We start from the raw sequence: 23,926 nt of genomic DNA, 5'->3' as shown, positions 1-23,926 counted from the left end.
GCATAGTCAGCTCCACTGTCACTGCTTTTTCATTCTTCATACCTTTATGTCTTATTGGAAATATTTGCTCAAAGCAATGATCTTTAACACATAATGGTGTGGGCCTTCAGCATGCCCCAGTATTTACTGATATGAACATTCAAAATGTTATTCCAATTTCTGATTGAAATGGGCTTTCAGCATGCACCAGCATTTGCTAATACAGACGTTCAAAATGCCATGACCCAACATTTGTTGACGTGAACATTCAAAATGCGTCAATATTCCTGATTATGATTGAAATGGACTTTCAACATACCCCATCATTTGCTTCTTGTTAATGTGAGCTTTCAAAATGCCCAAATATTCATACTGACGTTAGCCCTCAGAATGCCCCACATGAATCATTTCTGTCTAAAATAGGCTTTCGAGATGCCCCAACATTTTGTTTCTAATTCACTCTCAATGTCTGTTTGACTAGAATATCATGATCCCCACGAGGTCTAATTTTGACAATGCATTGTTATGGGTACTTACGGCTTTATCCGTGCCTCAAATTTGTTTATCTTGAATACTCTCATTCTGATGTCACTAAACAGCAGTTGTTAAGAGTAACTTGAGGAATTCTCTTCATGTTGTCACAAACTTAAGAAGTAATCGATCATTTTGACGGAAATGTCTAAATTGTGTCTCTTCTGAATGAGGTGCCCATTTTTTGGATCTGGAGGGATCTAGTCGGACAGAGTGGTATAAATCGCTTGGTAATTCATTCCAGGCTGACACAATGAACCTTGTTTTCAGTGAATGTTATTTCTGAAATATACTTTTCTCTGATTATGAAGTGATCTTTCAGGATGTTTTCACAGATATTGATAGTTCTTCTGCTACCGAGGAAATCCTGAATTCTGATTCTGATGAGGAGAATAAACTGTTATACTTGACAAAAATGGGGTACTCAGAGGCTGAGGCTTCAATAGCCATGGAGAGATGTGGTCCGGATTCATCATTTACAGAGTTGACATATTTTATATGTACTGCTCAAATGGCTAAGGCTGTTGACGCACTTATTCCGGTATAAGATAGGAAGCCATTATGCAATGATCCCAATTACAAGGAAAGGCAAAACTCAGGCTATGATTTTTAGAAAAGGAAGAAACAGAGGAAGCTTGAAAAGAAGTTTCTTAATGAAGACGATCATGCAGTTCATCTTCTAAATCCAATGATTGGTTTTGGGGTTCCTACTGAATCAGATCAGATAACTCAAAGAACATTTCCAGAAGATGCTATTGGGCCTCCTTATTTCTACTACGAGAATGTGGCACTTGCTCCAGTTGGTGCTTGGACCGAAATGTCACGGTACTTATACGATGTAGAGCCAGAATTTGTAGATTCAAAGTATCTTTGTGCTACTGCACTGAAAAGGGGGGCTATATTCATAATCTGCCAATTGAGAACAAATTCCCTCTTATTCCGCTTCCTCCACGCACCATACATGACGTTTTTTTCATTGACAAAAATGATGACCTTCTTGGGATCCAAAAACAAAGTTGAACTATTTACAAACATGTACAGGAAGTGCCAAATTGATAGAAAGTATCCTTAAGGCTCTTGAAGCTTATGACGATGAGCCACCTTCGAGTGTCTAGAAGTATGTTCTTGATGAGTGCCGAAAATGGAATCTGGTATAGGTTGGAAGGAATAAATTTGTTCCTCTTAAACCTGATGAGGTGGAAATGATTCCAGGTTTCCCGAAAAACCATATACGAGGAGAAGGATCTGTTAGAGACATGTTCCCCGGTGATATCAATGTCCTGTCTCTTTTCTCTGGGATCAGTGATGCAGAGGTTATCTTCTACTGTCTTGGCATACCTTTGAAAATAGATGCGCAAGAAGTGAATAGTGATCGGTTGGAGCAATTAATGAGTAGATTTGGCGAATTCGACCTTGTTGTTGGTGGCATCCAGTGTAACAACATTACTGGAAGAAATAAATATCATCGGTATGAACTAGAAATTTTTTGTTGGTGCATTTTCTTGCAATGACTACTACAACGACTATCTCTTATGCTGCTCCAAGATACTCACTGCTATATCTCACTCTTCTCGAACCATGGAAAGGTTTGGTTGATAGTAAAACTGGTTATCTTTATTTTTGGAATCTTGTAACCAATGTTACCCAATATGAAAGGTCTATAAGTGTAGAATATGTTCTCATGTCTTATTCTGTGCCATAAGTTCTCAAATTCAAGTTCAACAATCTTCTGAATGACATAATGGATATAATCCTGATAAAGAAAATGATCGATATGGAAGAGGCAACAATGATGCATCAAGATTTGAACCATATCACGGTGTAACTAGAGTGCAAGTGGTGACTTGTTCGTTCCCATAATATACCTTAATGGGACTTATGACTCTGTGATTGGAGAATCTGCTAGAGACTTGGATTGATGGCTGGGGAAAATAATTTGTCTGGTGATGCTTATCGCCCTCAGCATGAGATAAGTGATAATCTTTCTTGATAAATTGCTAATGATGTCACAGGAGAGCGTTACAAGTTCAATTCTCCAGACTTTCTGGCTTCTTGGACCACTTACTTTCAAGAAAGTGAAATGCTTCATCATTCTGGCCTCGTTCATTCTTTTGTTCAATAGAGGTAGAATAGGCAACAACTTGCTTCAAGGACTTTTCTCATTTGAGACTGTCCTGTTTGAAAATGTTTTTCCTCCTTTCTTCATCGAAGAATGAATTTTTTTTGTAAAATGTTGCCTATCACAGGCTCACAATAAAATCAAATCATAAGCTTGAATTCAAAGAATATCAAAAGAATCAACAATTCTTTAATGTTTGAGAATTATAGCTCTTCGACAAATATCAAAATTTGGGTTGGTTTCAGGATGGCTTTCCTATTTTCTATGGTTACATCTATTTAAGATGTCACTCATCTCTCTCTCTTTGTGAACTTTGTCATATACTTCACTTTCTTTGACTTGGTATTTTAATCGGATACGTACAAAATGACATAATCTAGTATAACGGTTACTAGACCTTCTAGAATACTTCCATTTCAATTCTCTGAAATCCTTGATAAAGCAATGTGAAAACATCGATCTAATAATGAAATTTCTGAGTGCTCGTGTGAAGTTGACTATAACAGGTGTTTCTTAACATCCTTAGTCCATTTCTTAACACATTTGCCATTTTGGCTAGCTGAATTCAGCTTTATTGTATATAATAATATAATCACCTTTATCAGGTTAGTTGAAACTTATCCATAAAGCTGGGGCGATTAACCAATTGCTCTAGAGGGAAAGTTTTATTGTATATAATAATATAATAGGTTAGCTGAATATTATCCATAAAGCCAGGGCTATTAACCATTTGAATAATATAATCACCTTTATCAGTTAGTTGAAACTTATCCATAAAGCTGGGGCGATTAACCAATTGCTCTAGAGGGAAAGTTTTATTGTATATAATAATATAATAGGTTAGCTGAATATTATCCATAAAGCCAGGGCTATTAACCATTTGCTCTAGAGGGACAACTAAAGCATAACAAACTAGCTAAATATTATCCATAAAGCCGGGGGCTATTAACCATTTACTTTAGAGGGATAACTCAAACTTTATTATATATATAATAATATAACATGGGTATCCAAATTCAATTTCTTAAGCTTGTTAAGAAGAATTTGTTATAGTATAGGTATTTTGGTGGAGTTCAGAAAATCTCATTACCAAATGAATTTAGACTAGATTTGTCAAAGTTTAATCGTCGAACTTCATCAATAGAAAAGCAATCTAGTCAGCTTTGCAATGTTACATAAGATGCCCCACATTGTACACCTTTATATGTAAATACCAAGCCTTTTTATAATTCCTTTCAATAGGAGAAGGCTACCTCATATTTGTGGAAAGGGTAGTGTTTGGGTATATTTCTTTTGAGGTAAGGTCAAGGGTCCTTGTTTTTCTGATTTTCAATCTTGATATTCTATCAAAGATTAGAACTCTAATCATTTAAAGAGTTTTTTAATCCAGTTGATATTCAAAGAACTGCAAGATTGCAAAATTGACTCAATGCTCATAACCTTAAAAACAACACAAATTTATTTATTGCACAAAAAGCGGAGAAAGGAACAAAAAACATGTGCAAACAAGATGCTGAAAATAGAAAGTACTACAGTGGTAGATAACAACTTCCACTTGTTTTGTTTAACTTGCTTCGAATGTTGGGTATGTACTTGGCCCAGGATTTTCATCTTTATTTGCCACCCATTTCTTGATCATTTCTTGTGTCAAGACTCCATTGTCAACAAGCGTATCTATTTCTTTTAACAGTGGCCAACAACTCCCTATTGAATGTCCCTTTGCCCCCAAGTGAAAATTACAAAAGCTATTTTAATCATAGCAATGGGCATAAGGTTTTGGTGACACTTTCACCAATCTTGGTGTAATTTATTGACCTTTAACCAAATGAGGGGTACAGATCTGAGATAGATTCTTGAAACACTTTCAGAGTTTTTCTTGATCGTGTGATTTTCTTTGGTTGATCCGAACAACTACTTGCTCTTTTTCTTTTGCAATTGCGGGAACTCTGGATGTTATTCATTTACATCATCAGATTTCACTTTTTGATATCCGTAGGGCTCTTGGATGTGACTTTTGAGTTTCCTTCATTGATTATATTTTCAATTAATTCTCCATTTGTCTTAAAATTTTCGAATTCCTTCGTCTGATTTGCCAATATTAACTCAAAGAAAGAAGCGGGAAGGGAATCACGAAACATAAGTGATATCTCTTCTTTTAACATGGGAGGTTGAACTTGTGCTGCCACTCCTCTCCATCTTAAGGCATACTTCTGAAACCCTTCATTGACTTCCATTTTTACTCCTTGAAGATCCATACATGTTAGAGCTAAGCCTTTAATATACCGATATTTGTCCCACAAATACATCAGCTAGATCAACCCATCTCTTGATCTGTTATTGATTCAAATAATTGTACCATAATTTTGTTGTCCCAACGAGACTATCATGGAAGGAGTGAATTAATAAATCATCGGAATTTAAATATCCTTCCATTTTTCTATAAAACATTCTCAAATGGCTTATGGGACAACTGGTGCCATCATATTTCTCAAGATTAGGCATCCTGAATTCATGGGGAACAACCAAATCTGGAACCAACTTGAGTTCCCATGCTTCTAGTTCTTTATGAGAGGCATTAACAACTTTCATATTTCTGATTGCTTCATCCACCCTCTTGAATCCTCCCTCATATTGTGAATAATTAATGAGGTTATTCTTTGGGCTCAAGTGGGATGCCCCAGGGTATCTTATCATTCCTGACTTTTCAATCTGATAGCATGGTTGCCCTTTAGCAATTATCTCTCTTTTATCAGATGTCATCCCCTGACTAATTTGATTTGATCCATCTGGTACTGAATCCAATGCTTCTTTCCTTGTATCTTGAGGTAACCCTATCAATTATTCTGGCCATTGATCTTGTAGTCCCTCACAAGATTGCTCCATTATTTTCATGATAATGGTACAGAAATATGAATGAATGGTCTCAGTTTTACTGTTACAGAACCCTTCATGATTTATTTATATGTTTTTATAATTAATGTATATACCAATACTTGAACAAATAAAAAATGTATTGTAAATGCAAAAATGCATAAATACAAAAATAAGAATGCAAATTGTGCAATACAAAAGTAAACATAAAGGTATGAATACAAAATGAAAATGCAAAGATGTAAAATGCAAATGCATGTATGAAAAGGTGTTACTCAAGAGTGATCATCTTAGAACAAATTTCATTGAACATAAAAGTTTCCGTGCATCAAACAAAACTTTTACATGTAAGGGAGAGATTTCACTCCTAACTTCTCTATTTCCCTTAAAGCCAAATTAACTCCACTCATGCTCAGGTGTGGAGTTATCAATATGCCTTATTCTCTCGTAAAGCCAGCTAAGTCTACCCAGCTTATAGCCACATTGTTTGCTTGGGCAGCAGCTTCCTTCATGATATTGTCTTTTTCCTTCATCTTTGTGTTAATTCTCGGAATTGTAAACAATGTTGTTCATTTTTTCTCGTGAGATATCTTTTTGTTCAAGAAGTTCTCGTACAAGATCCCCATATCATCTAAACATTTCTTCAATATCTTGTTCTTAGCTCTAGTGGCTTTTAATTCAGTATCAATCTCACGTTGATAGATCTGATATGATGCTTCCATGTTGGTCATAGTACTATTCAATCTTTGATTGTCGACTTGATATTTTCTCAATTCAATGACAGTTGTATTGAGTCTTTGTTCTGCAACTCGTAAATCATGAGAAAACTTCTTGGCTCGTCCTTCATTTATGTTGCAGTTCTTTTTTAGTTTGGTGACCCCTGTTATCCACTCTTCTGGGGTATTTCCTATGCTAGCATTTTGAAAGGCTTGACTGACCTTCTGAAAATCTTCATGCATGGTTTCCATTTTGGTGCTCAATTTATCGTTTTCAATCTTTAAATGGTGCATTTGAACCTCAGACCTCAGCAAATCTTCTTCCTTCTTGACACCTCTACCGATACTTTTACCTTTGAAGACTTTTGGTATTAATCTAGCAGGACCTTCAGTTACCAAACTAGGTCAATCATTTATCATAAATTGTAAGGTTCCATGATCCAAAAGACTTTGGACTCGATGTTTGAAGGCAAGACAATTCTCAATGGTATGTCCCTGAGCACCGACATGATATTTACAATAAACGTTGATGTCATACAAATTCAGATACGGAGGTTGGAACGGTTTTATGTAGTACGAAGCCATTTCTCGCGCTTCAAGTAGCTTCTCATATAACTCTTTATGTGATATAGGGATAATATCAAAATAAAAACCACATTTTGTCTTAGATTGAACCTGACTTTTAGACGTTGGGAGCAGACTAAACTTCGACGATTTCAAATTACATGATTTCTTCTCATCTCTGGGAGCTTTTACAGTTGTCACCATTTCTTTGGTATCTCCAGATAACTTGTGAATACGAATGATGACTGTCTGTAATTTCTCAAATTGGTTAGGATCAGAAGTCTATTGCATATCTGAGATTGCAGATTTATCTTCATTGAGCTCCTTTTTTTTTGCAGGAATCTCTTTTCCTTTGGTCAAAACAGATATTATACCCATCATCTTGGACATATTCTCTCTTATTTCTCGTATCTCCTTTTGCTCTTCAACAGGCATACGATATTTGGGTGCATAGCTCTCCTCTATCCTCGGAGTTCCCTTAGGATGTCATTCCATGGTTGCGTCATATTTTGTTTGATCATAAAACTTTTTGTCAATTTATGAATTCTTTCCAATTTGATGAACAATCTTTCAAGTCAACACCTTTTGGTTATGCCATGATCATGCAATGCAAACAAAAGAAATCAATATAAACAAGTTATAGCAAAACAAAATGTATAAAAATGAGAAAGGAAAAATAAATTGGTTAGTACCAATTAATGGAAAGAAAAGCTCCTATCTATCAAGGTATAAATCCTAACCTCATGATTTCTAGTTCCATGCTTTATTTAGAAAAATTAACCTAACAACATGATTTCTGGTTCCATGCTTTGTTTATAAAAAAATGAAATCAAATAAATTAAAAGCTATAACTTATTTTTCCTTTGTGTACACCTACAGAAAGGGTTTCAGTATTATCTTAGATCAGGAGAATTTCTAGGGTTTATTATATGCAAGGTTTCAGTTCTAGGAGTAAAGGTACTCGAACTGTCCTTGTTGGTGCCCCCTTGGGCTGCCAAACCCTCAATCCTAGTCCATTACAGACTTAAGCGGATTGAGTTCAATTCGAGGGGACACATTTCTCTATGCCTGACACGGAGAATAAATTATCACGAAGACATAGAGCATATGAACCCCGAAAGCTACTTGCTAGGTCTGACACGAAGAATAAATTCTCACGACGTCGCTTTCACCCCTTAAAAGGGACAAGCTTGATTATAAAGCTTATGTTATGCAATGCATATGTTGTGTGTGAGGAGAAATTTTCATACAAAATTAATATCTAAAAAGCAATCAAATACAAATAAATATACAAAGGTATAAAATAAATTGAAAAAAATGAATCATAAAGTAAATAAAATTCGATTCTCAATTTCTAATTATAGAGAAAATATATAATCGACTTAGGTTTGACCGAGTCCCCCAGCAGAGTCGCCAAGCTGTCGTAACCGATTTTCGCCCGGGCACGAATGTTTCTTGGCGGAAAAGCGAGTGAATAAATAAATGGTTTTTAATGAAATATTTTAGACTCGCCATCGAACCTTTTGGGTTAGGTAGGTCGAATACCTAAAAATTATCTTTTAAAAAAGTTTTTAAGGAAAAAAAACTATTTAAAAGAAAAAATGGTATGTGTGTAACCAAAAATTCATTCTTTTTAGTAATAAAAAGGGATTCGTGGTCGGTTATGTTTGGGGAAGGATTAGCACCCCCATAACGCCCAAAAAAATTGGTACCCATTGATTATAAATTGTCTCTGAAAGTAGAAATATAAGAATTCGAATATAAATTTAATTTATGATCCTGTTATTTCTAATTCAATAAGATAATTATAAAGAAAAATAATTTTTTTATAAAATTGAAGTAAATATTTATATTTTGTAAGGTTTTATAAATATGATATTTATTTAAAAAAATCAAAAAATGACATCTAGTTACTTTAAGACAGTCTATTTCTTCAATATTAAAAATGAATATTAATAAGAAAATAATTTGAATAAAAGTAAAACTATATATATATAATATATTTATTATTATTTTTATAAGTAAGGTTTTTTTTATTTAAAAATATTGGAATAGAATTATTAAAGTACTAAATTAAAAATATTGAAATTAAAGGAGTAATAATAAAAATAAATAAAATAATGATCAAAATAAAGAAAATTAAAATATCAAATATCAAAATTCATGACCCTAATTCAAAATATAATAAAATCTAAGTACTCATAGTGTAATTTACTGTTAATTAATATTAAGGATCAAAATATAAATTATTAAAAACATTAGGGACTAATTATAATATTTACCTTAAATATATATAGCTAAAGTAATTCAACGATTTGGTTTCAACAAGGAAGCAGGGTAGGTTTACTTTCCATTCAATCAAAACTAAAAGTCTTATTTTCACAATATATATAACAAAAGCATTTATTGTTAGGTTTGGAAGGTATTGATTATGGGGTTTCTTTTAATCAATTACTTATTGTTTATATGCATTTGGTTTCAACTACACAATTATTTTATAGTTAATACGTGGATTATGAGGCATATACATATATTAATTAATGACTAGTATTAAATAAAGATAAAATGAAGGATAATAATTAAAGTATTAAATTAAAAATATTTAAACTTAAAGAATAATTGTAGACACCCATTTTTGTCCGGATTATAAATATATATTATTATTATTATTATTATTATTATTATTATTATTAATGTTACATATTATTTTTTACAGGCTCGAGACCCAGATTACAAATTTCTTATAACTCAAGCTCAACCCAGTGACCATTACCCCAGTTACCGGTTTCCATCAATGCATGAGCCAATCACTGCCACCAATCATGCCATCCATTGAAGCTGATAAAAAATAAGCAAATCAATAAACAAATCAGTCACCAAGGTCAAAGAGATTTGACAAACCTTTACCTAAACCTTTGAAATGGAAATAAATCCCGAAAATTATGGGATTAAAGGTACCTGCTTCAGCACTAATCCAACCAAGAAGGAAAAAGATGGATGGAAGCAACCATAAAAGAGAGGGGAAAAAAAAGAACACAGAGAGGTGACGATTAAAAAGGGGAATTCCAAACAAGGGTTTGCTCGGTTTTTCTTTGAAGGAAATATGGGGAGTATCCACAAGAGCTGCTGTTCCCAATAGCCGAATCCGTCATCGTTGTAAACCAGGGGTTTTCCCATTTTTTAATATACAGATTTAAAACGGTATTTTCTTATTTCAGTTTTTTTTACTTTACAGTGTGCGTGTCCTTGTTTTGAAACGAATGTAAAAAAAGGAGGGCAAATTTTTTACCTTTACATATAGTCTTTGTCGGTGAGAATAGGGAGCCTTGATAGTTTAGTCGATCGGTGAGGGAAACCCGAGAGAATCGACAGAGCCCATAGTACCCTTAGCAAGCATAATGAACTAGATATTAGAAATAAAAATAAAGCAATATAATCAATTTTCTTACTCATCCGATTCACACAAGAAATAAAATCAAAGAGAAGTCCATTTTTCATTTTTAAAGGCATTTTCCTAATATAGTTTCAAAACCAGAAAATGGGAATAGAAATTTAGGATTGTTTACCTTGGCTTTTGAAGATTGTTAGAGTATGTAGCAGCGTTGGTTCATAGCATTCTAAGGTAGTTTGAGGTTTTGATCGAGTGTGAACCAGTGAGTGAGGTTGAGAGCGGCGCTGTGCGTGGTTAAGAGAAAAATGGAGTGTGGAAAGAAAGGAGACAGCTGTGCACATGTTCTGAAAGTTGGGATGCTTAAGTTTAGGTTATTTAGGTTTTATATATTTTTAGGGTAAATTATCGTTTAGTCACCGCACTTGGGTTTGTCTGTGTAGAGCACACATTGTTTCACGTTTAATGCAATTCGATCATCAAATCAAGGCTTTTAAATTTTAGATTGGTTCCCTTTAATTCTATACGCATTATTTTTTATCCTCAAAGCTAGTTTATTTAAATTTTGTGTATATTCTATAGGCAGTATATATGTTTTATGATATTTATGCTTTTAACTATGTGTTGTTGTTGTGTTCGTACTTGGGTCTCTTAGTTATGGTGTTTTAATTTAATCACATTTTATTACACCTTTTGAGTTTCAATTATTTTGTCTTGAGGTCTGTAGTTTTCTTTTCTTATATTTAAGACCGTTGTAGTTATTCATGTATGTAACACGTACTGTGTGTAAGGGTGTTTTGATTCCTTCAAAATTTCTTCAAATATTACATAATAATATGTGTGTTTATCTTTTATTTATTATAATTATATTATTTTTAAATGGTTGTTTATGTCATTTATTACCAAATTTTTTATTTTGATCCCAGTTCTAGTCAAGTTAAATTTTTGTTTATTTTGCATTTAGTATGTAATTTTGATTAATTGGCATTTTAGTACCAGAACCCAGTTATTGTGAGTTTTCTTTTGTTTTTTACATTTCTATGTTCATTTCAGACATATTTTAGTTTTTATAGGTAGTCTCGGGTTTATTTTGATTTTAATATATGTAATGTATTGATTTGTTTTTTTTATCTTTGTTTAATAGTGATTTTAGCTTTAGATTTATTACTCATTTATTTTAATCTCATGTTTAATTAATTTTACATGACATCCTTTTGCATAATTTGCATGATATCCTCATGTGCATATCTCGGCATTATTACATAATTTGATTAAGAGTAATATCCTTTTAATTTGAAATTGTTTTAAGTGGGTTGTCTTAACTGATTAGATATCCGCTTTTAACGATTTTAAATTAGAAGTGTATCCCATTAGTGACACCTAAAAATTGATTTATCACTTTAAAATTTGGGAACGGAAGATAAAGAAATGTTCGGCTATTTAAATTTATCGAGAAAAGGTTGTTATAACTATTTAAGATCTGGTCTCGATATTTTTAAATAATCGAATATTCTTTATCTTTCTAAAGGTTAGGTAATTTTAATTTAATCTATTTTGGTGATTTTAAATATTGTAAAATACATGTGTTGTTATTTTGTTGAGGATCATAAACTAAATTAAACTCGAATTTGTAAATTTCATTGCAAAGACATTAATTAATCGATGAGGTACCGATTTAGGGCGTTGTGGGTGTGCTAATCCTTCCCCCACGCGTAAACGACTCCCGAACTCATTTTCTGGTAACGCAGACTTTAAATTGTTGTTTTAATTAAAATTAACTTTTATTTAAAATGACAAAACATTTTTGGGTGTCCAATCACACCCTAATCAAGGATTGGTGGCGACTCTTCGAACCTGTGTTTTTATCGTGAATGAATTCCCAAATTCTTGAAACGAGAGGTTTTCTAAAGTCACATTGTTTTTAATTAAAAATTGTAATCTTAAGAGAATAATTAAAAATTAATGCGGTTTTCAAAATCTCGCCCACGGCGTAAAAATCGTTTCGACAGCTTGGCGACTCTGCTGGGGACTTTTTTTTAGAGAGTCAGGCCTATAGTCGTTTAATTGATTATCTTTGCAATTGAAAGTTATAAATTCGTTCTAATTTGATTTTTGATCCCTATTTGATTTTAATGTTGTTGTTCGGAATTTGATTAACCAATAAATAGTTGTACTGATCTGTTTGCTAATGGTTTCAGATTAATTATGTGTTTAAAGAGGATTGATCCTTTGAGTGTTTTGTGATTATGTGTTGTTTTATTTTCGCTTTTCCTCACACACTACACAGTTGCATTTGCATAACATGAGCTAAAACCCCGCTCCGTCCTATTTAAGTAAGAGTGAAAGACTACTCCCTCGTGTGGTTTTCACCTCCGCATGGACATAAGGAGGTGTGTTCCCTCGAAATTGAACTCGATCTACTAAAGCCTGTGATGGGCCAGGATTGAGGGTTCGGCAGCCCAAAAGGGGCATCGGCAAGGATAATTCGAGAACCTAATAATTTAGAACCTAACCCAGTATATAGTAAACATAGAGCCTGAACTTAGGTCGAGCCTAACCCGAACCTTAAGAATCCCGTGAGGAGTGTACACAAGGAAAAGCTTTTTGGGTCATTTATTTTCGTTTTTGTGAATAAATGCATGCGAACTAGAAATCATGCGGTTAGGTTTATTTTCTCGAACAAGCATGCGAATTAGATATCATGCGGTTAGGATTATTTGCAAATAACAAAAGCATGGAGGTAAATATCATGTCGGGTAGGATTTACTAAGCATGATTGGGTAGTCAGCATGTGAGGGTAGGTTTTATTTGTTACGATACTCATTATTTTGTTGTTTATATTATGTGTACTAACCCATTTTGGTTTTATGTATATTTTATTTTTAATTTATTGCATTTGCATATTCATGTCATCCAAAGGTGTTAATTCGCAAGTGATTGACTAATAAGAAGGTTGGTCATAATGAGGCAAGAAATTCTTAACCATGTAATCAAAATCGAAGATCCGGAGGCGTTCAGATGATTTATAAAGAAGGATATCTGATGAATGAAGAATTTGAACCTGATTGAAGAACGATCCACAAAGAAAGACATCCTGAAGATGTTCCATAGATGCAGTAATGCCAAAGACGAGAAGACCCTTCACAAAGACGTGAAGAGCACTTTCCATTGAAAGTGGAGATGTAGATCCCAAGATTCAATCCAAGGACAACCGATTCATCAAATGTGATAAAATACGCCGACCATTTTGGAGATGCAATGCTAGATTCTATGAAGAGTACGGTTCAAGTAAATGAAGAATCACAATTGTATTTTGATTACATGGTGTAAAGAAATCTTGTTGTCTAAATAAAGGTTGTTCTATAGTGGTCACTGTTGGGATTAACACCTTTTGCATTTGCATTTGGCATCCACATTTGCATTCGCATTGCTTTAATTTAAGCATTTTTACATGCATCAATCATGAAAACATGAGAGTAACTCGTGAAGGAACTGTGGCAGAGAAATATTGGGAAAGTCCAAGCATCACTATAATACAAGGGAGAGAGCCATGGAAGATAGGATTGCTCAAATTGAAAAAATTCAACTGCAGTTGCAAGATGATCTAAGGAAAATGCAAGAGGACATGCTTAAGGCTCAAGAAGATATGCTGTCTAAGTTGACAAGTTTGTCGGAAGGGAGAAACCCAGAACATGGAAAGGCCCCTGAGCAAATAACTGGAGAACCATTTTATCCTCCAGGGTTTACCCCAGTACAGTCTCAAAATGTCCAAGGAATGTATGTCCCTACCAAAGTGCACATCAATCCCGTTGGCGTTGCTGTGAATCTTCAACCGGAACCTAGTTCGCACCCCGAAGAAAGTCCATGTCACCAAGTCCCGGACCTTGATGAAGAGGCCAAAAAGAATGAAAACAAACAATTTCGGGAACAATTCGAACAATTAGCAAGTGAAGTCCAGATTATGAAGGAAGGCACCAGTATGTATCGACTGGACGCTAAAGAGTTTAGTTTAGTTCCCGATTTGGTCCTGCCTCCAAAATTCAAAACTCCCGACTTCGAGAAATTCGACGGTACTAGATGCCATTCTGCCCATATTACAATGTTCTGCAGAAAAATGACTGGGTACATAGGGGACGATCAGCTTTTGATCCACTGTTTCCAAGAAAGCTTGACAGGCTCAGCTTTACGATGGTATAACCAACTAAAAAGAGCTGATATTATGTCATGGAAAAACCTTGCTAAATCCTTTCTCGACCAGTATGAACATGTGAAAGATGTCAGGCCTAACAGATTGGTGTTGCAAGGAATGAAGAAGAAGCACAGTGAAAGTTTCAGACAATATGCTCAGAGATGGAGGGAGGTAGCAGTGCAAGTGCACCCACCATTAGAAGAGGAGGAAATGAATATGCTTTTCATTAGTACTTTGAAGGCTCCTTTTCTCTCTCACCTTATCGGTAATCCTTCCCGAAGTTTTTCTGATGTAGTTACGACAGGAGAAATGATCGAAATGGCAATTAAAAGCAGGAAGCTCGAGGGAGGAGAGTCCAGCAACAAGCCGTTAAAGAGGGAAAAGGAAAATGAAGTCACCAACGTGAGCCAGTACGATTCCAATAACATCACAATGTCCCAATCTCAGGGAACGGTAACACCACCTCAAAATGACAATAGACAAGGGGCAAGGGACCCGAGGAGAGGGAGGCCTCAATTTGATCCAATTCCTATGACTTATAAGGAGTTATTTTGTGATTTATACGATCGACATCTAGTCTCTCCTTATCATGTGGTACCCATACAACCTCCTTATCCAAAATGGTACGATGCTAATGTTAAGTGTGATTACCATGGTGGGAATCCCGGACATTCTATTGAAAATTGCACTGCATTCAAAAGGGTCGTCCAAGCTTTGAGAAGGAGGAATGTTATCAATTTTGGTGACAGTGACAACCAAGTATATCCCAAAATCCATTGCCAAACCATGCAGGAACTGGAATTAACGCAATCGCTGAAGGAAAAGGATGAGTTTTGTATTGAACAATCGGACTGTGGAGAAGATGCCTGTAGTTTATAAATCTTTTGCAGAGGAGCGCGCTATAACTTTTTTCTATTGTCCATACCCTGGGGCAATATGTGATCTGATGTAAAGGGTTAAGCTGTGTGTTTTTACTTGCTTTTAATAAAGGATGCATTCCATTGGTCCAAAATGGCAAACATTCTCCCATGCATTTCATTTTTGGTTGTATAATGTATATATTATTTCTTTCTACTTACTTATATGGGAAAATATATATATATGTATGTATATTCTCTTCCGGTATTCTTTCAGGAACTCAGATATCAATGATACAAATGCTAATGATTCTGACCCGGAGATTGATTTCGAGATGCCCATATGTCAAGGGGAAGTCAAAGGTTGTGATGACAATGAGGGATATGAACTACCTTTGGAATTACTAAAGATGGTGGAACAGGAAGATAAACAAATTCTGCCTCACGAAGAGCTTACAGAGATCTTGAATCTGGGTACAAATGAGGAAAGAAAGAAGTAAAGATTGGTACCACCATGTCTGCTAGAAGGAAGACATAGCTTGATGGAGTTGCTTCAAGAATTTAAAGATGTATTTGCTTGGTCATACGAAGATATGCCAGGTCTGGATACAAGACTGGTTGTCTATAAACTGCCGATAATGCCTAATGGTAAGCCCGTACAACAGAAACTGAGAAGAATGAGACCTGAGATACTGCTCAAAATTAAAGAAGTGAAGAAACAATTTGATGTCAGTTTTCTCGCAGTGGCCAAATATCCTAAGTGGGTGGCGAATATTGTCCCAGTGCCAAGGAGGGATGAGAAAGTTCGAATGTGTATCAGCGACAGAGATCTCAGCAGAGCGAGTCCAAAGGATAATTTTCCTTTGCCACATAAAGACACTTTAATGGATGATACCGCTGGAAATTCTTTATTCTCATTTGTGGGTGGTCTCCCTAGCTACAATCAAATTAAAATGCACTTTGAAGATATGAAGAAAATGACGTTTGTCACTAATGGGGGCACCTGCATTGTATGGAAGATTAGCCCGTTGGCAAATCCTGTTGCCTGAATTTGATATCCAGTTTGTAAACCAGAAAACGGTTAAAGGGAGTGCCATAGCAGAATTCATTGTAAGTAGGGCTTCCGAACAATATGAACCATTGAATTTTGATTTCCCAGATGATGATTTAATGGCTATCTCGATGGAAGAAACAATTGCATCCACTAGGAAATACTGGAAGATGAACTTTGATGGCGCTTCAAATGTCTTGGGGCATGAAATTGGGGCAATCTTGGTCTCACCAGATGAAGAGCATTATCATTTTACCAGTCGGCTCAATTTTGATTGTACAAACAATATGGCCGAGTAGGAAGCTTGTGTCATGGGTCTTAGAGCTGCTATTGAACTCAAGGTGAAAATGCCCAAGGTATATGGCGATTCAGCTCTCGTAATCTACCAACTCATAAGAGAATGGGAAACAAAAGATCCCAAACTGGTGGAATATCGTAAATTAGTCTTGGAACTTATTGAATAATTTGAAGAAGTGACTTTCAATTACCTCCCCAGATAAGAAAATCAAGTGGCAGATGCATTGGCTCCTCTGGCAGCAGCCTTTAAGATGAACGAGCATGCAAATATGATGCCTATTGAGATAAAAGCTTATGAGTGTTCACCCCACTGCTTTAGTATTGAAGAAGAAGAAGAAGAAGAAGAAGAAGATAGAAGGCCTTGGTACTAGGGTATCTTGCAATATATAAGGTATCAAAGTTATCCCGAGTAGGCGGCCAAGAATGACAGCGGGATATGTGCCCAATGAGGAGACCCTATACGAGAAAAACTTGAATCAAGTCCTATTAAAGTGTGTGGACATTGAAGATGCCAAGACCGTTCTTGAAGTACATGAAGGAGTATATGGCACCCATGCTAATGGAATTACGGAGATAGAATGCACACCCCTCCTCATTAGTTGCATGTGATGACAGCCCCGTGGCCGTTTTCTATGTGGGGGCATGGATGTTATTTTGCCGAAAGCGTCAAATGATCATCGCTTTATTCTGGTAGCAATTGATTACATCACCAAGTGGGTAGACGCAGCTTCCTATGGGAGTGTTACCCAGTCAACGGTATGTAAGTTCTTGAAGAAGAAAATCATCTGTGGATATGGCTTACCGGAGAGGATTACTTCTGACAATGCATAGAATTTAAACGTCAAGATGATGAAGTCTGTCTATGAGCAATTCAAAAGAGAGCATCATAATTCCCCTACTTATCGCCCGGAGATGATTGAGGCAGTAGAGATAGCTAATGAGAACATTAAGAGGCTTATTGAGAAGATGACTGAAACTTATAAAGATTGGCACGAGAAGTTGTCATTTGCTCTGTTTGTCTATCGGACTTCTGTGCAGACGTTAACTGGGCAACTGTTTTCTTTGGTTTATGGGATGAAAATTGTCCTACCTATTGAGGTGAATTTCCTTCACTTCGGATCTTGTCAGAGGTGAAGCTAAAGGAGGCAGAATGGGTACAGGCCAGATATGACCAACTGAATTTAATTGAAGAAAATAGATTGAAAGCTATTTGTCATGGTCAGATATACCAGAAGCAGATGATACGAGCACATGGTAAGAAAGTTCTCCCTCGAGAAGTCCATGAAGGGGATCTGATGCTCAGGAGGATATTGCTCGTTCCAAAAGATTTCCGAGGGAATTGAATGCCCAAGTGGGAAATATCCTATGTTGTCAAGAAAGCCTTTTTTGGGGAGCTCTAGTCTTGATTGAGATGGATGAGTCCGAATTACCTTATCCAGTGAAATCCGACGCAACTAAGAGGGGTTTTGCTTAAAGATAAAAAAAATGAAAAATGAAAAAATGAAATAGAAAAATAGAAAAAATGGAAAAAATAAAGAAAAAAAGAAAAAAAAAAAAAAAAAAAAATAAAAGGGGGTTCAAGATGCAAACTCGAAAAGGGCATTTTGAAACCAAATGAGATCAAGTTGAAAACCCGCAGAGGGCGGCTTGAGTTAAAATTCAGAATTCGTGCATGGTGGAGGTTCTGAATTATTTTTGGAAGTGGAAAGAGCTCATGACATGAGTAGTGACAATGATAGTTGGTGATCAGGATTGAGACTAAAGATTAACGAGTCTCTATGAAAGCAACCATATGAGAAATTGAATGCACATGAGATTCAATACTGGTTTACGGCATCCAATAATGGGAGATTTTAGGGTTCAGAAGTAGCTTTGCACTCTTAGGTGTCATCACAATTTTGGAATTCCTTTTGACAGAAGCTATGCTCGGGTCATTCTAACGGCGTGCCAGTTCAAAAGCATTTGTGTTATTGATATTTGAATATGCCTATCCTTTTGTTCTTTTTCCAGTTAAAAGTTTTCCATATAGTTGCTAAAAATTCTTTGCATTTATAAATAAAGAGATATTTTTCCTTTCCAATTCCCCTTTTACAAGCATTTGATTTTGAAAAAGTTAAAACATATAGCTTAGCTTGTGGTACATTAGATCATTTTGTATTGTTATGCAAAAGATGTTGAAAAGGAAGGTATTCTGAAGCTAACGTTGGTTTTAGAATGTATGTTTGTATGGCTGCGGGAAGCAGAAATCATGGGATTCATATAAAATTCCAACCATTAATATATGACCCAAAGAGATTGTCATTCATCAGGATGGTCATGGGTACTGGCGGGTTTCAAGAAAGAAAGAAGTCAAAGTCCCGTCAAGCCGAGAGATATGACATTGAGATTGTTAACTGGGGTGAACTGGTCAAATGTCGGTGCCCAAGACGAAATCGAGGTTCATCAGAATCAAAGAAGATGATGTTCCTTCGAAGAAAAAATGTGTTGAATTGCGTAATCGCATACATTTTAGGCATGAATAGGATCATGACATTGCATGGTGACTTAAATGTCTACAAGTTTCCCAATGATAGTGGAAGATTGAATATATTGAAGCATCAAGATGATGATGACTAGTTTTGAACTCCTAAAAAGAATGGTGACAACAATTGAGCCAGAATAGATCCATGTATCTAAGGGCTTTTTGACGAGTTTTCGCGATGAAGATGAATTTTCAGAAATTTTCTCGAACTCAGAATGTTCGAGTATAATATTTTCAAACATACATTAATGATTGATAATGTTTGATTTTCAGGTTCGACCTTTGAAACAAACCAAACTAAAGCCTTCACAAAAAGTAGTGAAGCAAAAGAAGATTGTTCGAGTCTTATACTCTCTGAATAAATAGGGGGCAGACGCGATCGTTGAAGATTATTCGAGTCTTATACTCTCTGAAGAAATAGGGGGCAGACGCGATTGATGAAGATTGTGGATCTTATACTCTCTGAAGAAATAGGGGGGCAGACGCGATCGTTGAAGATTATTCGAGTCTTATACTCTCTGAAGAAATAGGGGGCAGCCGCGATTGATGAAGATTGTGGATCTTATACTCTCTGAAGAAATAGGGGGCAGACGCAATCGTTGAAGATTGTTCGAGTCTTATACTCTCTGAATAAATAGGGGGCAGACGCGATTGTTGAAGATTGTTCGAGTCTTATACTCTCTGAAGAAATAGGGGGCAGACGTGATCGTTGGAGATTATTGTTCGAGTTCTAGTCCCTGAAGAAAATTGGGCAGACCCGTAGGAAGATTATTGTTCGAGTTCTAGTCCCTGAAGAAAATTGGGCATTCTCGTAGGAAGATTATTGTTCGAGTTCTAGTCCCTGAAGAAAATTGGGCAGACCCGTAGGAAGATTATTGTTCGAGTTCTAGTCCTTGAAGAAAATTGGGCAGACCCGTAAGAAGATTATTTTTCGAGTTCTAGTCCCTGAAGAAAATTGGGCAGACCCGTAGGAAGATTATTGTTCGAGTTCTAGTCCCTGAAGAAAATTGGGCAGTCTCGTAGAAAGATTATTGTTCGAGTTCTATACTCCCTAAAGAGAGGGAGCAAACCCGTTTGAAGATTGTTTGAGTTCTATACTCCCTGAAGAAAGAGGGAGCGAACCCATTTTCAGAAGATTGTTCGAGTTCTATACTCCCTGAAGAAAAAGGGAGCGAACCCGTTTTCAGAAGATTGTTCGAGTTCTATACTCCCTGAAGAAAGAGGGAGCGAACCCATTTTCAGAAGATTGTTCGAGTTTTATACTCCTTGAAGAAAGAAGGAGCGAACCCGTTTGAAGATTTTCGAGTTCTATACTCCCTGAAGAAAGAGGGAGCGAACCCGTTTGAAGAAGATGTCCGAGTTCTATACTCCCTAGAGAAAGAGGGAGCGAACTCGTAAGAAGAAGATATTCGAGTTCCATACTCCCTAAAGAGAGAGAGCGAACCCGTTTGAAGATTGTTCGAGTTCTATACTTCCTAAAGAAAGAGGAAGCAAACCCGTTTGAAGAAGATGTCCGAGTTTTATACTCCCTAGAGAAAGAGGGAGCAAACCCGTTTGAAAAAGATATTCGAGTTCTATACTCTCTGAAGAAAGAGGGAGCGAACCCGTAAGAAGAAGATTGTTCGAGTCTCATACTCTCTGAAGGAATAGGGAGCAGAAATGATAGTTGAAGATTGTTCGAGTCTTATACTCTCTAAAGGAATAGGGAAAAGACATGATTGTTGAAGATTGTTCAAGTCTTATACTCTCTGAAGGAATAGGGAACAAACACGAGTGTTGAAGATGTTTGAGTTCTATACTCCTTGAAAGAAAGAGGGAACGAACCCATTGGCAGAAGACTGTTCGAGTTCCATACTTCAGGAGCGAACACGTTTTCAAAAGATTTCTCGAGTTCTATACTCCCTGAAGCAATAGGGAGCGAACCCGCTGGTCGAATTTTGATCAACAAAAGGGAGCAGATCCCTCATCAAGTTTCAAAGCATGAAGAAAGAACTGGACAAAAACGCACTGTCATTTTTATCTTTGCCCTATTCTTGTTAACACAAGAATGGGCAAAGAGGGGCAGCTGTAGACACCCATTTTTGTCCGGATTATAAATATTATATTATTATTATTATTATTATTATTATTATTATTATTAATGTTACATATTATTTTTTACAGGCTCGAGACCCAGATTACAAATTTCTTATAACTCAAGCTCAACCCAGTGACCATTACCCCAGTTACCGGTTTCCATCAATGCATGAGCCAATCACTGCCACCAATCATGCCATCCATTGAAGCTGATAAAAAATAAGCAAATCAATAAACAAATCAGTCACCAAGGTCAAAGAGATTTGACAAACCTTTACCTAAACCTTTGAAATGGAAATAAATCCCGAAAATTATGGGATTAAAGGTACCTGCTTCAGCACTAATCCAACCAAGAAGGAAAAAGATGGATGGGAAGCAACCATAAAAGAGAGGGGGAAAAAAAAAGAACACAGAGAGGGTGACGATTAAAAAGGGGAATTCCAAAAAACAAGGGTTGCTCGGTTTTTCTTTGAAGGAAATATGGGGAGTATCCACAAGAGCTGCTGTTCCCAATAGCCGAATCCGTCATCGTTGTAAACCAGGGGTTTTCCCATTTTTTAATATAATACAGATTTAAAACGGTATTTTCTTATTTCAGTTTTTTTTACTTTACAGTGTGCGTGTCCTTGTTTTGAAACGAATGTAAAAAAAAGGAGGGCAAATTTTTTACCTTTACATATAGTCTTTGTCGGTGAGAATAGGGAGCCTTGATAGTTTAGTCGATCGGTGAGGGAAACCCGAGAGAGAATCGACAGAGCCCATAGTACCCTTAGCAAGCATAATGAACTAGATATTAGAAATAAAAATAAAGCAATATAATCAATTTTCTTACTCATCCGATTCACACAAGAAATAAAATCAAAGAGAAGTCCATTTTTCATTTTTAAAGGCATTTTCCTAATATAGTTTCAAAACCAGAAAATGGGAATAGAAATTTAGGATTGTTTACCTTGGCTTTTGAAGATTGTTAGAGTATGTAGCAGCGTTGGTTCATAGCATTCTAAGGTAGTTGAGGTTTTGATCGAGTGTGAATACCAGTGAGTGAGGTTGAGAGCGGCGCTGTGCGTGGTTAAGAGAAAAATGGAGTGTGGAAAGAAAGGAGACAGCTGTGCACATGTTCTGCGTAAAGTTGGGATGCTTAAGTTTAGGTTATTTAGGTTTTATATATTTTTAGGGTAAATTATCGTTTAGTCACCGCACTTGGGTTTGTCTGTGTAGAGCTACACATTGTTTCACGTTTAATGCAATTCGATCATCAAATCAAGGCTTTTAAAATTTTAGATTGGTTCCCTTTAATTCTATACGCATTATTTTTTATCCTCAAAGCTAGTTTATTTAAATTTTGTGTATATTCTATAGGCAGTATATATGTTTTATGATATTTATGCTTTTAACTATGTGTTGTTGTTTGTTCGTACTTGGGTCTCTTAGTTATGGTGTTTTTAATTTAATCACATATTTATTACACCTTTTGAGTTTCAATTATTTTGTCTTTGAGGTCTGTAGTTTTCTTTTCTTATATTTAAGACCGTTGTAGTTATTCATGTATGTAACACGTACTGTGTGTAAGGGTGTTTTGATTCCTTCAAAATTTCTTCAAATATTACATAATAATATGTGTGTTTATCTTTTATTTATTTATAATTATATTATTTTTAAATGGTTGTTTATGTCATTTATTACCAAATTTTTTATTTTGATCCCAGTTCTAGTCAAGTTAAATTTTTGTTTATTTTTGCATTTAGTATGTAATTTTGATTAATTGGCATTTTAGTACCAGAACCCAGTTATTGTGAGTTTTCTTTTGTTTTTACATTTTCTATGTTCATTTTCAGACATATTTTAGTTTTATAGGCAGTCTCGGGTTTATTTTGATTTTAATATATGTAATGTATTGATTTGTTTTTTTATCTTTGTTTAATAGTGATTTTAGCTTTAGATTTATTTACTCATTTATTTTAATCTCATGTTTAATTAATTTTTACATGACATCATTTTTGCATAATTTGCATGATATCCTCATGTGCATATCTCGGCATTATTACATAATTTGATTAAGGGTAATATCCTTTTAATTTGAAATTGTTTTAAGTGGGTTGTCTTAACTGATTAGATATCCGCTTTTAACGATTTTAAATTAGAAGTGTATCCCATTAGTGACACCTAAAAATTGATTTATCACTTTAAAATTTGGGAACGGAAGATAAAGAAATGTTCGGCTATTTAAATTTATCGAGAAAATGTTGTTATAACTATTTAAGATCTGGTCTCGATATTTTTAAATAATCGAATATTCTTTATCTTTCTAAAGGTTAGGTAATTTTAATTTAATCTATTTTGGTGATTTTAAATATTTTAAAATACATTTGTTGTTATTTTGTTGAGGATCATAAACTAAATTAAACTCGAATTTGTAAATTTCATTGCAAAGACATTAATTAATCGATGAGGTACCGATTTAGGGCGTTGTGGGGGTGCTAATCCTTCCCCACGCGTAAACGACTCCCGAACTCATTTTCTGGTAACACAGACTTTAAATTGTTGTTTTAATTAAAATTAACTTTTATTTAAAATGACAAAACATTTTTGGGTGTCCAATCACACCCTAATCAAGGATTGGTGGCGACTCTTCGAACCTGTGTTTTTATCGTGAATGAATTCCCAAATTCTTGAAACGAGAGGTTTTCTAAAGTCACATTGTTTTTAATTAAAAATTGTAATCTTAAGAGAATAATTAAAAATTAATGCGGTTTTCAAAATCTCGCCC

At 35.3% G+C, this 23,926-nt stretch overlaps 1 long non-coding RNA gene and 1 pseudogene across 1 annotated transcript; one reads left to right on the top strand and one right to left on the bottom strand.

Moving 5' to 3' along the window:
• Positions 1-814: 814 nt before the first annotated feature.
• LOC120144899 lies at positions 815-2,021 on the top strand (annotated as a pseudogene).
• Positions 2,022-21,174: 19,153 nt separating this feature from the next.
• Positions 21,175-22,266, bottom strand: LOC120144825. The gene is made up of 3 exons (XR_005518067.1): positions 22,109-22,266; positions 21,830-21,927; positions 21,175-21,368 (listed from the first exon to the last, which is right to left on the bottom strand). It is a non-coding gene; the product is annotated as an uncharacterized LOC120144825 (long non-coding RNA).
• Between the last annotated feature and the right edge of the window lie 1,660 nt (positions 22,267-23,926).

This window comes from Hibiscus syriacus, unplaced genomic scaffold (assembly GCF_006381635.1).
Source record: "Hibiscus syriacus cultivar Baekdansim isolate YM2019G1 unplaced genomic scaffold, ASM638163v2 tig00110890_pilon, whole genome shotgun sequence".
Taxonomy (NCBI): Eukaryota; Viridiplantae; Streptophyta; class Magnoliopsida; order Malvales; family Malvaceae; genus Hibiscus; species Hibiscus syriacus.
Note: the sequence above shows the minus strand (reverse complement) of the source record. Positions and strands in the feature narration are given on the sequence as shown.